This window comes from Neodiprion fabricii, chromosome 5, assembly GCF_021155785.1.
Source record: "Neodiprion fabricii isolate iyNeoFabr1 chromosome 5, iyNeoFabr1.1, whole genome shotgun sequence".
In the NCBI taxonomy this organism is placed as follows: Eukaryota; Metazoa; Arthropoda; class Insecta; order Hymenoptera; family Diprionidae; genus Neodiprion; species Neodiprion fabricii.
In genome coordinates, this window is record NC_060243.1 from 9,209,773 (window position 1) to 9,225,940 (window position 16,168).

The 16,168-nt window shown below is 37.1% G+C and overlaps 1 protein-coding gene across 1 annotated transcript in view; it reads left to right on the top strand.

The window, feature by feature from the left end:
• LOC124182373 (dorsal-ventral patterning protein Sog) overlaps nt 1–16,168 on the top strand; it is a 66,609-nt gene that overhangs the window by 20,986 nt on the left and 29,455 nt on the right. The window lies entirely within an intron of this gene.

Genomic DNA, 16,168 nt, shown 5'->3' on the forward strand with positions numbered 1-16,168 from the left:
GAACACGCGCACACGTATCTATGTTATACATATGTACACATATAAGTATATTGTATATAACATACACGTATCAACGATTCTCGATGACTCCGTAACCTTTAAAAAATTATACAGCCGTCTTGTGATCTCGGTTAAAATTCTAGTCACGCCAGACGTCGTCCTTCGTCCCGTATTTATTAATTAAAAAGTGTAATTAATTCGCCGCTGACAAACTCTTCGCCCATCCGTACAACTGCTGCGTCGTTGCTTATACTAATGTATAATATACAGTATTATACATATTTATTACATGGGTTGTATATTGCCGCACGTTTTAGTCTTACCTACAATACGATGCCCATGGTGTCGGCGATTGAAAATAATACGATAAATATCGCAGGGCAATTATTATAATTATTGTTGTCATTCTATCCATTCGCAACTCGCGATCAGCGAGAAAATATTCGGACGCTGATATATCGCTGGAAAAATTCATCGTGATCTATCGAATTGTCGAAGAAAAATTAATGCGAATCGTACGGCGCGTTGAACGGTCATTCGATTAATACGTAAATTACGTATGTAGGTGTGTATGAAAGTATAACAATTATGTAATTTAGGTATAATAACTCAGCTGCAAGTTTTCAGCTTAAACAAACTTCACACCTGCAAGTCTAAGATGTGTACAGTACATATGTAAAATAGACATTACCCACACACGCGTACGTACAATTTATGTATAATTCTTGCCTATACGTATCTTATTTGGAATTCCATAAGTTGTACACGCTGTCAGTTATAATATCCGATTATATAAAACGGGTACATATTTTATATCGACACCTTGTAAACTATACGAATTTACACCTGCATATGCATGGAAAATGTGTCGAGGATCGGTGCGGCATGTACCATATGTGTGTACGTCCTACGGTAATGCAACGCAGCTTGGAACTGCACACGGGGTGCAAAAGACTGTACGTGTATGTAGAAATGTGCAGCGTTGGTGTAGAAGCTAGTTTATGCCTCTACGTAGACGCGTTTCGAGATCGACACGCATCGATTAGGGATATTTATTCAGCTGTTGCAATTAACAGATGTCTATATAGGCGACACGGAGACCACGCCGATGGTTGGCGGTGGCTGGTTGACCCTACAATGAAATTCCGACTTTATGTACCTACGTCAAATACGTATATACGTACTCTATGCATTCGTCGTATGTAATCGTGTCTTGTAGGTACGTACCTTATTCGACGCCGCGCCGCGACGTCGAGAATGTCGTGTCTATACCTCGTCTAACACAACGTTATATAGAACCGACGCCGTCGCCTGTATCCTTAGAATATAAATTATCGACCATTATGGCACGCGTTAACCTATGCCGGTTAAATGTTACGCATATCATTCGCCTGAATACCTCATTGACAGTAGGTACACCTCGCCTAGGTGTCGACCTCCCTGCTGCTGCTGCTGCTGCTGCTGAGACAAAGATCAAGATTAAGATCTAGATTAATATCGCTTCGGAGACGTGTTATTTACGTTCGATACTTGCTGGCTAATTATTCGTTTACCTCTGCCTGTAATTATTGTACCGGAAACATGAATCATTAAAGGTGAATTCATCCTTCGTCGGTCTGCTGTAATTTTAAATCCATTTCCTTTTTTACTTTTCGTACTTTTTTTGTTTCCATCGTTTCCTCTCTCCGTCTCGGGTCGATCAACCTCAATATTACAATTATGATAAGATATATCGAAAATATGTGCTGCGGTGAATGATGTCACGTGAATAAAGAATGAACCAATTGAAACCTAACCGCACTCTTGACTTGTCGGTTTATATTTAGCCGATTTTTATTGTATTCACCGAGGTTTTCGAGAGCGTGTGAAGAGATGAGTCAAACGCGATGGAAACTGAAGACGTGGTTGCGATCGTAGGGTAAAGTTTTAAAAAAAAAAATAATACTCTGTGATTTCATGGGATTCCTGAAGACCTTTCGCAAGGGCTTCTTGCAGGGTACACATCGTGAGAGTTGGATCGGAATTCGTAACTATATACCTGCAGGATTTCATCATTAGATTTCATCGAATTGAAAATACTTGCTAAGAGTAAGCCTTCGCGTATTTCATGGAACTATGCGCCGGAACTTGAATTATTGATACCGCTGTGTTATGTGTTGATATATATTGTACATCTCACGAGTGACGTGAACTCTCGATAAATCGTCGAATCAATAAATATATCGTAACGGTGCTTCGTTACGGTCTTCAGGTAAATACTCTTCCTGTACGGAAGATCGAAGATCTCTGTACATCGAAAAAGCCTGCAAAAAAAACGTTGCATCAAATTTCACTCACAAAAGTACAAGGTCAAAGTTGATGACGTTAACGCGACGAAACATTGGAGAAAAATCATTAGGTGTACAGTTACATGTACCTACTTATCTCAACTTTGCAATCACTTTGAAAAAGATGAGTTTGCAAAAACGGTGAGTGTGTTTGCATAGCTTTGTCACAAAGCTTACCGAGTTTCAGACGATGTTATAAAATTGCGAGAAAACCTTTCTTCGTTACGAAAATCGTCGCGCCAACGTTACGACTACTACGCATGCGCGAGCTTAGTCGTATTTTCACGCAGGTTGGCCACATCAAGTTTTAACCGTTGTACGCGACTTGCGGAGGTTATGTAAGCGATGCGAACTTATTCGTCTTAAGCAGATTTCTAAAAGTTTACAAGGTGATTCGAAAATTCGTGGGAAACTTTTATCGCTAACTTTGACTGACGACCTACGACTACCACGAGTAATCACAACAATCGGATAATGTCAATTACTCGGTCGATGCGGTAGAGTTTTACATCTCAAGTTGGCTCCCCTGTCTCTTTGCAGACGAAAACATTTCCGCGGTACGTTCTCGCCCACCAGTAGCGTTCAATTGTTTCGCGCATGCGCAGTCGGTCAATAAGTGTTTCACAGTCTACTCTCCTTGCCGAAACAAAACCTTTCCTATCTCAAACTCCTTGTCGTCTGCAGCTAACGACGAGCGGAAGGAAAGAGGGGACGAGGGCTGCGAAACTATCTAAGCGCCATGCGGATCGTGTGACATCGGAGAGGAGGCGAACATTGTTTTGCGACTGGAGTCTCGGTCCCGGATTTCTGTCAACCTGGTGGAAGCGGATCCGCCGCGTTGCAGTCGCGATGCATAATATAAGACATACCTGAGGCGCCTACGCTAACCGGGAACGACGACGCGTCGCTCCTCTTCTCCTTCTTCTTCTTCTTCTTCTTCTTGGTCTTCTTCTTTCTCCTATCTTCGTCTGGATCTGTAACGGCAGCGAACATATCGAGTTGCGGCGCCAACTCTCTCGCCTTTACAACCGCACAGTGCTCGCTGATTTGGCTCCGATTAGGGTATCTATTAGGACTCGGGTGGGTCCTTCGGGTTTTGATTATTTTTTTCTTTTTTTATTCGTATGTATTTTTTTTTCCTTATTCCCGGTCCGCTCTCGGACCGACAAACGCCAAACGCCCGATCATTCGCCAATAGGCATGAATTTTTCCCGTATGTTTTATTGACCGCGCGTTGACTCGACGCTTATGCATATTTATAGTATATAAATATATGTTTATACACACTGACACGCAACACACACACACACGTACCTGTAAACGGCCCCGAAAGAACACGACCGAGATTCAACAACGATATATAAATTCTCGACCTTATTACGTTTATTTATTTATTTATTCATTCATTCGTTCGTTCATCCGCATGCACCTATTACTACACACCCGCGGATCTGCAGCTTTTGCATGTATCGTTGTATACATACACATATGTATGTGTAATATGAGGTATCCTCCGCCACCTTCTGGAAACGCCTTTATTTATAGCGCAGGGTGGCGGATGAGTCGTTCGTTCCCTGTTCAAAAACCATTCGACTAGCTGGCTTCGTCTTTATTATTTCCTGCGGTAACCCCGGCTCGTAATCGTGTCATCGTTTTTACATCCTTCGATCGACGAATCGATAAGGCTATTAATTTTATAATTATCTATTAATTTTACCAACGATTCTATAATTGATAATGGTTTTGTGCAATGGTCAGAGTTACCGAATCAAAATCATTGCTTCACTTTTTTTTCTCCATCGTCCGCATCGGAACTTTATCATAATCTTGACATTACAAAGATTTTTTCAAAAAAATTGCTCATTTTCTTTACTTTCTGCGCAACTTGTGAGGAATACATTTTATGTATATAAGTATTCAAGGAGGGGGGGAGGGGATCTGAGAAATTCGCATAATTTCGGTACCGTCAAAGGATATACCTACATCAGAAGCGTGAGGAGACGAAAGAAGAAAAAAAGAAAATCAAATAATATACGGACATAAATAAAATTAGCGAAAAGGAATCGCGCGCGAAATATGTTTTTCTTTTCTTTGAAGTATGCCGTATGGGCGTGGTGGTTACACTATAAAAAGTGGCAAATTATGAGAGTTACTTCGTCGACGAAAGGTATATTTAAGTATATATATGTGTAAATGTTACAAACGTATGCGCGTGGCCCATTCGGCAAAGAATGTATGTCGCGAATCCGGATTTGGAAAGATGAAAATCTGTAACTTAGTTGAAAATTAGCCTCGATTATACTACACGGATGATACGTTATGTCTTGAACGCGTTTCGAGAAGAGTTGCCGTGCCAGAGTCGAGATGTTATTTCCAACATTTTATACCTCAATTTGTCTCCGCTCTTTATTGTCTCCAATTTCTTATTTATTGCAATTGTTCTTCTTTATTCAAACGCGCTACTCGTACAGACACAAAGAGAGGTTGCGATACGCGATTTCGTTTTAAACAACCAGGTGACTATTTGTGTACATGTTTGAAATGAAAGTAGCATTTTGCATATTTCTGTTTCAAAAAGTCCTTCAAATTATGATTATTATATTTTAAGGAGAATTTTCGTGTTACGTATACCTTTTCAATTTTAAACGAATATTCAAAGGTTATCGTACAAAAATTGTATTGTAAATTTTCTTGCAACAATTTCTGCGGTTAAATTGAAACACTTTTGTACAAACTCTATATATGAATTTCCAAAATATTCCAAAACAACAAATATATCTAAAAGTACTTTTGACTTGTGTACTGTGATATCACCATTTAAAATACACTTGTTTCAGATACATTCTCAGCATATATTTTATCGTAAGAGTGACGATGTTCGAATCAATCTAATAATTGCGAAGATTTAGTGAGTATTAGTGCTAATATCTGAGAAAAAATTCACATCATCATACCAACCAATCTCGACGAATTGCACACCCTAGAAAATTGACTTTTTCTTTTTATTTATAAGAAATGCAATTGTCTATATTACCTGGTATGATGATGTGAATTTTTTCTCAGATAGTAGCACTAATGCCCACTAGAACCTCACATTCATGGATCATTTCGAACATTATTACTCTTACAGTAAAATATATACCAAGAACGTGTCCGAAACACGTGTATTTTAAATTGGGAAATCCTTCCTCTTACAGGCACGGGTTACAGTTGATATTCAGAATCTGAAAAAAATTGTGAATTGTTTTTCAATTATTTACAGTTGATTTGGTGGGGTGATCCGGAATAAATTCGTCAACATTCTAAATGAGGACCACCCCACTCTACAACGTCTAACAAGTCTTTCTGAAAGCTGTTTCTTACTACGGTTTTCTCGACTAAAGTATCGCACAATTTTCGCCCTCGGACGTTCGTATAATCAATCATACACCTACTTTTTAAAAGCTCTCTCGTCTGAGCTAACCTGAATTCGTATAAAAATGTACAAAATTTCCCGCAACGGTATCACAATTTAAGGTTTCATCGACGAAATTGAAAAACCTATGACGTTGCAATTTCTCTGGGCATTCTTTCTTTTTTTTTTTTTTTCTTTATTTCCATTTTTTAATTTCTTTTTCCAAACACGTACCCACAAATTCAAAGGCATTACTAGATTTCGAGTGCAACGGTAACGAGATCTCTTTCAAACGAACGGGATTCGATTCCCCGCGAGTTGCAGCAGGGCGATGCGATGCCGACATACGAGCACAGAAACATCTCTCCGGTGTATCACACGAGATGCACGAAGATCCGTCGCTTATTTCTAGCGGCACGGGCCACTGCACCTCGGAACAAACCCCCCCCCTCCCCTCAACGACTCCTTCGTCAGGTCGCTGTTCGGTTTCTCTCTTCTGCTTTTCACCGCCGCGGATCTCGCGTGGTCCAGGAATTGAAGAAGAAGGAGGAGGAGGAGGAGGAGGAGGAGGAGGATGATGATGATGATGATTCCTTCGAGATGTGTGCCGCGGCCCCGTCAATACCCACGCAAAAGAGTTCATCTTCTTGCTCTTTTCATTTCTTCCGACGACGACGACGACGCTTCGGAGATTATGCCGTATATATATATATGTATACATTATATACTACATACCTATAACTTGAGATTATTTTTGCGAAGGCGTTCAGAGTTGCGGAAAGGTGCGAGCAAAATTTATAAAACCATAAAAAAATCCCCCCTCCTCCTCTCGTTCGCGGCGTTCCAGTTTATGGCATAAAAATGGAAATTTCGAGCACTCTGCTCGCGGAATTAGAGAGAAAAATATTTGTTCTTTCACGGGAATTTTTTTTTTTTTTTTTAGTTTGCATTCGATTTCAATCATTTGTTTCGTTCAAATGTAAGACTGTTTGTCGTGATTTAATTATCAAGATCAATGGAATGTTCGTTTCATTGTTTTTTTTTTCTCTTTCTATTCAACAAGTAAATATCGTAGGACTATCCTCTTGATTCAAATAAGATAATTTTTCTAATTTGCGTTAATTTCAAATCGTTTTGGTAAAATATCACTCGAACAAAGTAAATATTTTCATCGTTTCAAATAGCCGATTCATTTGAACAATCCTTAGACGATGTTTACTTATTTTTGATGAAAAACAAAAATCAGTTTACCCGAGTTCAGTTTAGATCTTTTTAATCAAATGACTTACAAACGATTACTTTCGCCTAATTTTCGTCAAAAGCTTGCAGTGTAAATTATTTTATTTTTTCGGCATCGCGTAGATCTTGCAAAGCAGCCATGCAACGTCAAAACCTGCAGCACGTAGGGAGAGAAGGTATAAGGCGTATAACCTATGCTCTACAACCGTACAACATACCTACACGGATAAATATGTGTATGTGTGTACAGTGTATACTTACACGCAGATGCATAGATACATGTATGTATGTGCAAGCAAAGGCGCAACTCGAGCGTCACGACGTAGCCGCAAATATTTTTTACAAACCCAGATATGCACGTCTTATCATTCACCTCTTATGTACATACATGTACAAGGTGGTAAATACAACACGTAACTTTAGGTACAGGGCATAATGTCGCGGCTTTATCCAGCGAACCTCGACTCGCTCGATCCTTGACTTCCGCGTGCCTTTCTACACCGATGCAAAAAATTACATTCGTTCTGGTTATCAGACTGAATAATTCTTGGTAAAATAAGTATGATGACGATAACGGTTTTGATGTTTTTTGAATTACAAGAAAATTTCGTACTAGTGTAACTATTTAATGCAATTTTAATCGTCGATGCTAAACGTTTTCTCGTTAATGCAACATTAAATCTGTTTGGTTGACTGAATTTTTTTTTTTTCAGTTCAATAAAATCTTGGTATATATCAGTTTAAACTATCGCAATTTTTATTGTAATATGTCGCAAGATATTTTAATCAAAAAGAATAGTAAAACAATACATTTTCTGGCTATGGCTACAAAACTCATTTTTATTTTCTACCCAGAACCATATTTTTCGGTTGTATTAAATGATGAATATAGTTAATCACTCATTTTTTTTTTCAATATTATTAGATAGAGTGATATATCAAAAATATATATATATATATATATGTATGTATAATAATCAAAACTAAAACGCGAATGTTACAGCAATTTGCCTAAACATTTTTCTTTTATCTCTACATTTTACGATCTTTGCATATTTGCAATTGATTATTTGTCAAAAAAAAAAAAATTAATGAAATGGTTACAATCCAGCAAATTGAATAACATCCAGTATTTGGTACACAACCTTTGTTATTCTGCTCGCAAGATTGAGAATGCTTTTGTAATTTTATTAGCCCGCATTTAGGTACACGAAGTTAATAATTTCCTTTTGCTTTTTTTACACGTTTTTTTTTTTTTTTTTTTTTTTTTTTTTTTTTTTTTTTTTTTTATTCTTGTTTTAAATTTGTTTAATTGTTTTCGTTGTTTATATACCCGCAGCACGTGGTATTTATTGTCCGTTCCCACATACATAGGTAACAGAGCTAACGTCGAGATGTTATACGAGGGCGTCACGTAGACCGACGCCAGACGTCTCATAGTAAGGTTTACAGACACCGTAATCTAGTTTCTTCTAAAATACCCACAGAGCTTAGGCGTCGCGTAGTATTTATATATTCGAGGAAGGGGCGGAGGTGCGGAGTAAGGAAAAGCGAGAAATATAAAAACAAATCAAAGAACGAGACGTCGACGACAACAACAACGGGAATCAAAAAAGAAAAATACCAAAAAAATGAAAAGAACAAAAAATAAGAAGAAGAAAAGACCAGAATGAAAAGCGCGCGGAGTAAAAAGGCGACAACAATAAAAAAAAAAAAAGGGGGTTGGAAAAAAGAAATGGAAAAATAAGAGAGTGAAAAAAGGAAGAAGACGAAGAGGCGTCGCCGAAGGTTAAACCACGGTTACGTCAATGTTGCAGCATGCGGGAACGAGCCGATAAGAAGACGAAGAGGAGGAGGAGGGAGAAGAAGAAGAAGAAGAAGAAGAAGAAGAAGAAGAGGAAGAAGAAGAGCAGTTCTACCGTCGCGTCGATGATGCAGAGGTTTCACTTGGCTGCTAAACTTGCGTATTTCTAAAGATATAACGCGGAACGCTGATTCGCGTAGATTCATCTCGTTTCACTTTTCGACTTTGGTACGTCGTTGCACGTCGTGTATGGGAACGTATCGCTTTATCCATCACTCTTTACCCAGGAAACTGGGAACAATCATTTTTAATTTGTCTGGTTTTATCGTATTTCATTGAACATGTGAGATGTGTTTAGATACATGTAACGACGTAATAAGTTTCAGCTTCGTGTAACAACTGAAGGTTGTTTTTAGAAATAAATATTTCATGTTTTCACGATCGGTAAGCTACAAAATTATCTTCTTTACATTATTTTTGGAACTAACGATGATTCGAGTAGAATAAAAAAAATAATGCAAATATTAATGTCAAAGATCGTAAGTTTTCAGAAATTAAATGTCAGTTTCTTCATCTTGGAAAAATTACATTTATTGACGGTAAAAAACTACGAAATTTCATTTATACTTTTTCCCTTGAAAGGTTCGTGTTTTTTTTTTTTTCTCTCTTCAGTAAAACAGAATTACGTGGGGTAAGATTCGGAAGGGTGATGAAATAAATTTGACAAATATTCCTTTTCGAATTTCTTTTTATCATTCAAGTCAAAGTACAGAATTGATCTCATAGTAATAAAGCTACTTCTGATAGTTCCTGGGATATGAATTTCACTGTATTCGCTTTCAACCCGATTCATGGACTTATAAAATACATTTATCGGATATTTACCGTTGTAGATATCACCAATGGGACTTCTTTTGCACGTTGAATTAGATGTGGTTTCGAAAAAAACTGTATTGCAGAAAAATAAACAAGAAGAAAAAAAACTATCCGTCAAAATTTATTCAAGAAAGACACGAACTTGAAAGGAAAACAATAAAAATGAAATTACCTCAACGGAGAAAAACCGCAACTTTTTCTCGAAATAATTTTGAAACTTCTTACCTCGAAAACGATTTTTCTATTTTTTTTTTTTTATTTCTCTCTTTTTCTCACGAATATCCTGCAAATTTGACAAATCATTGAAAAAATTTAAATCTGTTGTTCATATAATATACGTGCGCATAGATACGAAGAATAATTTTGTCCCCATAACCATTTGAGTTTAAGGTTCAATAGAATAAGATTTGAAGATAACGGCAAAATCTGTCGACAGGCGACAAAAAATATACGTGGCTTTCCATGTCATTTTGTTTTATTCGCTCCAAGTTTTTTCATCCGATTCTCTGATCTCAAACAAGAACTCCTGAATTTTTTGAAATTTTTCCCTCCAATCTTCAATTTTCTATTCAGACCCCACCTCAAAATCGCGCGTTTCTTTTCTCATTCCAACGATTTGTTTTCCGTTTTTCTTAGAACTTGAAACGTTTTGAACAAACAAACCACCATGTTTCGACGTTCCGAAAATTGTCGAAAAATTACGAAAAATTCTGTGCTCTCAATTCTTAATCTTATTACGCAAGAGCACAGAATTATTGTCAATTTTTCATACAGGTATAATTTCTATAAATTAATGTATTATGCGTAGGTGTACACTGAGAAAAATTTCATTTGTTACAGTGATTAGAAAAATTCAGTAAAACAGCTATCTTTAAAAAAAACTTTTAATTTTCATTTTATACCTATTATAGAACTATATTTTTTCGATTGTGGTAAAAAATGAAAATAATCAAGGACTGAGCGGTAACCGGAAATAAAAATTTCTCTCAGTGTAGGTACGTATAACAACGTTTTAGATACGTAACGATTTCCACTTCGTCTTCGTCTCTTCGCCCGTCTTCTTCTCTCGAAGATGACGGCAGCGTCGCGACTCCCTGGCCGTCTGTCCCGACCGAAAAGAATTGCGTAAGTGTCGCCTGTCTTAAACCGCGTGTGCACACCTGGTAGTCGTCGTCGCGACGCTTCGTGATAGACGCCGCGGCGCTGCTCTCTCTCTCTCTCTCTCTCTCTCCCTTATTCTTATACCATAGATTTTATTTTTGGTACGCGCGCGCCTCGATCTCGAGGACGGAACCCAATGCGACTCCCCCCTCTCGACCTCCCTTCCCCGCTCACTGCCATGCCAATTTTTACTATTATTTTTATATTATTTTCACAACATGCACAGGCGGCTGTTGGTGTGACATGTTGCTTGGCAATATCGAACTCTTACGCTCGATTATTCAACGATCTTTAATTCGAGCTTCGGTATAGATTGTATATTATGGATAATGCGAGTGAGCCGAGATTGCGATTGTCATCGATTTTCAGTTGTATGTTGCGAATTTCTGTGATTCTGTCCGATTCGGAAATCATTGAAAACCGTCTGGAACGTTCGAAATTTATTGGAAATCAATTGAAAATAAATGCAGGCATCTAGATTACAACCGAAACGGAACAGGTTGATGAATTGAAAAATATGGTATTCTTGTATGCAGTCGTTGAAGAATTGAAATTTACGATTATATTCATCGTACGTATGTTTTTTTTTTCTTCAAATCTTAAATCCTATTGTACAAAGTCTGTATTCGTTTGAAGAATTAATCTTAAAAATATTTCGACTGTAAATCTTTAAGGAAGGACATCAACGTATTATTATAATTTTTATAGGGAGTCGGAAACGATAGATTTATAGAAATAAATATAAGGTGTTTGAATTAATTCGTACCGTTCTTACACATCTTTTTTTATGAAAGAACAAAATAAAACAAAATAAAAAAAAAACCCGTCACGATTTAATTCCAACATCTAATAATATTGAAGAAAATGGAAAATTTTCGCACAAAGAAATGATGAGAAACTAATATTTTCTCAAAACTTACGTAAAATGGTTGAAAATTGCACAATCGATAAATTAATCGCTCATCCCTGTATAATTAATACATATGATTGTATAATATTATTATATACTCCTGCCGGAAGACTGTTCTTTATATAAATGTAGGAAAATGTGACAACCGGTTATTTATCCTCAACGTATATAACGTGTGTTTTTGTAATGACATTTGCAAAAGGATGGCTGTAACTAAAATTTGTGTGCACAGTCAGTCAACGTACACAAGCAAGGAATAAACGAAACTACGCGAGACCCACGAAGCATCAACAGCAGCTTCCTCAGAAGTCGCGAGAATCCGTGTTATAATCTACGTGTGTAAATGCAGTTGTATCCCTTATCGCGTGAGATCTTTGAAGAGAAAACACTCGTCGTAATTATTCTTCGTCAACGAATTGCCTGATCGAGTAGCGCATTGTTTACGCAGAAAAAGTTTATTCTCAATAATTATACGGCCATTCGAGGGATATCGATTATTTACTTTCGGATATTGGGGTGTGAATGTGCGAAGTCTGGAAAAATGACGAAAGTGAAAAATTCAAAAAATGTGCGTAATTTCAAACCGTTGATTCGCAGGAAAAACTACGCTTCAACTGTATAAATATGCATCTGGAAAAATGAGTAGTTTCATGCATTTGACGCAAGTTTTATCGTCTATCGTTTGTCTCGTCGCTTGTAGAATGAGGCTGAAAGTGTTCAAGTAAATATCGATCGACCGATGTAACTTTATACACAAGCTACGTAAATAATAAGTTTGATTACATTCGATACTTAATAATGCTAATCGATGCTGATTGTTCGAGTCAAATGATTATTCAATATGTCAAACGCCAATTATTCATCATTCAGTCGCATTGAATGCAGAGACTTTAATAAGTATAACAAATCGTGTCCGACCGAAACACTATTTTCACCCGAAATTGTAACCGAAACTTATACAGTCAAGTTAAAACTTAATTATATTTCAATTACACCCCGAAATCTAATCTTTCTCCTATTTGATTAAATTACATAAAAGACTTTAATTTATTATGAAATCACCGAGGAGCTGATCACTCGCAAATTCGGTGACTTAACGATTTCTAAAAGGAATCGATTTCTCGTGATTCTTGAATGAGATTAACTGCGATTTCGTGTGATTTCTGGGAAATCATTGATATCTAGATTGTCAAGAAATGACCATTGATTAATCATCATAGATTAACAATAATTAAATTACGATTAGGGATACGTGTGTTATATAGGGAATCGATAAACAACATAGTTTATTAAAGAAATTAGAATAATTTTTTTATTCTCTTGTAAAACATTTTCACGAATACTTGAACTTTTTTTTTAACTTACAACAGGAGACAAATGCTTGCAGCTTAGTTGGAAAGTGGACGAGTAATTCCCGGTGATTTCCCACGATTTCCCATACATTTTGAGAAATCGCGAGTAAAGTCAGGAATCATGCGATTCGAGCGACTTTTAGCGACTTCTAGCGATTCTCTGCCCGATGGATCGAATAATATGATTCAATGATTCCTTGATTAAGTTTAAAATTTTATTAAAAAAAAAAAAAAGATTGTGCATTTGTGCAGCGATGCGACCATACAGCATTTTCCGTTTCTCTTGTATAACGTTACAGGTATGCGGTGCTCTAGTAGCCGAAGACGTCGTCGTTCGCCAACGTACACTACAAACGCAGATGCGAAAGAGAGAAAGAGAGAGAGAGAGAGAGAAGGTGTAAAAAGGAAGAAAAATAACGAGACGCGTTTTAAAGGGGTGGCACGGACTATAGCGGCGTGTAGTCCCTCGAGTATTTGCATTGCACGACGTTCTAGTCACACAACATCAGTGCAACGACCTTCTCTTCCTCCGCTGCTCTCGCGGTTTACAGAGATGCGTTACCGCGGAGCGGGTAGAACGCAGATGCAACCTTACCGTTTCGCAATTTTTTTTATTCCTCTTATTACATTCATTCATTCGTTCGTTCGTTGGTTCGTTTATTTTTGTTCCTCGGTCCTTTATTTTTTCAATTCACTCATTTTGCACGGATTTGTTCAATTTTTAATTTACCTTTTCTTTCGCTTTCACTTTTTTCCGCACACTCTTCCACGCGCTTGGCAACTTGACCCCGTAATTCGCGCGTTTAATTATTGCGGCAGAACCGCGTTAAGCTTCGCTGTCTAGCTTGTATAACGCGTATCGTATAAATATGTATCTCGTACAGACGACGTGCAAATATTGACCGCAGGCCGTGATCTACACACCTATAAACCCGACTTTGCGACACCATTTAACCGCCGTGCAAGGCTGTATACTCGAACTTGTTACTTCAACGAATATATGGAAAACTTAACGGTGTGATACAGATTTGTTTGAATTTATTTTTGCGAAATGCTTTTTTAAAAATATTTTTGACGCATTCATGATTATCAATTTTTTTTGTTGGTGTTCGATTTTTGCTTCTTGTTTAGTGCTTAGGATATCATAATTTTTACATTCTTTGACAGGAAATTCGGTCAAAGATTAATTGAGACGATGAGCACTCTGGGTTTATTTTTCTCCAAGTTGGTTGACTAAGAATCGATACTTTACGTCAATTCTATTACGAGATATTTGTACATTTATCACGCGTGAAATTATTATTCTTGTAAGCTAACGAATATCGAAAATACTGGAATTATAAAGGAATGCTAGGACATCGATGCTTCATTTCTATTTCTATTTTTCATTCAAAATTATCTAGAAATCTAGCTGATTTGTTCGATTTCATTCCAGGCTGGCTGTTATATTACAACCGGAAGATTATTTTCCACGCATTCACAGCCGGTAAACTTTTTCTATCATGTTGGCATCGTTGTGTATTTAATTTTACAACATTGCGCCGATAATGATTTTCATCGACGATTAGTATGTATTATTTGATCGACTCGTACTGGAAAAGAGAAAGTCTATTTCAGCGAATTTCCACAAAATACAATCTCTTCAACCAAATCAGTCATCGTAGAGTGAAATAAAACGAATCTATCAGTATAACTATCAACAATTTTCCAGCGATGCGAAACAAAGAATCGATATCTAATTGCAAGCTTTCGTTTATAATTGCATTATTTCCCACTCTGGTATTTCGAAAATACAATAATTTAATAAACATTTCATGTAAAACGATCTCGTAAGATCAATACACGGTACCAATATCATTAAATTATTTTCAATTGTATGCGGATAAATTTACAATCAATTCATTGCAGCCTCAATACGTGCAGAAGATAGGAAAGCTTTGTATTAATTCGTATAAAGTTTTCGCCAGCAATGCAGTGGGCGGTGCGGTTGTACAGATTTGCTCGTAAAACACGTCCGATTCGCTATATACATATATCGAATGAAATTTGATAGCGAGGAGTTAATCTGTGCGTGAAAAGATGGAAAAATACGAACTGCGAATAGCGGTTGCATGATGTGCGAATCGTAAGCGAAGTATACCTCCCCTGTTGTATACTCATGTATATAGACGTGGAAAAGTCGTATTTTATTTCTAGGTTGCATGCACTGCGCGGTGCAAAAAGTTTAGTATCGGAAGTTCCTTTTTTTTTCTCCTCGAACTTTATTCCCCTCCTTTTTAACCCTTTCAGTCGCACGTTTTTTCAACTCAATAATTTCACCTGAATTTTGATACTCGAACGTTTTTGAGGTCGCTGATATAAATCCAATATGGCGGATCCGATATGGCGGATGCAGAATTCGAAGAAACTATAAAAACTCGATGATTCTAGCCGAAACTTGTTACTCGGGGGTTTTTGGGGTTATACGAAGTAAGAAAGATCTTTTGAAGTTGTAAATAAGCAGTGATAACGCTGGGGTATGGAAATTTTTTTGTCGAGACACCGAATATTCCGTGACGACTGAAAGCGTGGAAAAAAAAAACAAAAACACAGAAATGCATATTATACGTATATGTATACAATACTTTTATTTTTCATTTAGTTTTATTATTATTTCCTTCGCGATGGTTACTTTGGATTATTTTTACGCTCGGTGTTAAAAAGTTTTAATCTGCATGCGATGCACGTTTCACGTTGCATACATTTGTGTGTGTGTGTGTGTATATATATATAATGTAACCTAGTGCGATGAATTATTTTCCTCGAAACGCAGAAAACTAAAAAAAAAAAAAAAAAAAAGAAAATAATGGTTCTCGACTTACATGTGCAGGTGCAATGCGTGTACACGTATATCGTCTACCTATTTGCGTATTTCTCAATTCGATTCAGCAACGCAACTGGTGCAGTAAACGATGTGGAATGCCTTCTGTTTATTGAATTAAATTATGGATCCTGGCAAGATCTACGGCTCTTTTACCCGCAGCAAATTTAAACTTACTTGACAGCTTCTTTTTTCACACGGGGTTAGACGAAGGACAAAGTATTAGTTTGGATGCTGGAACGAGG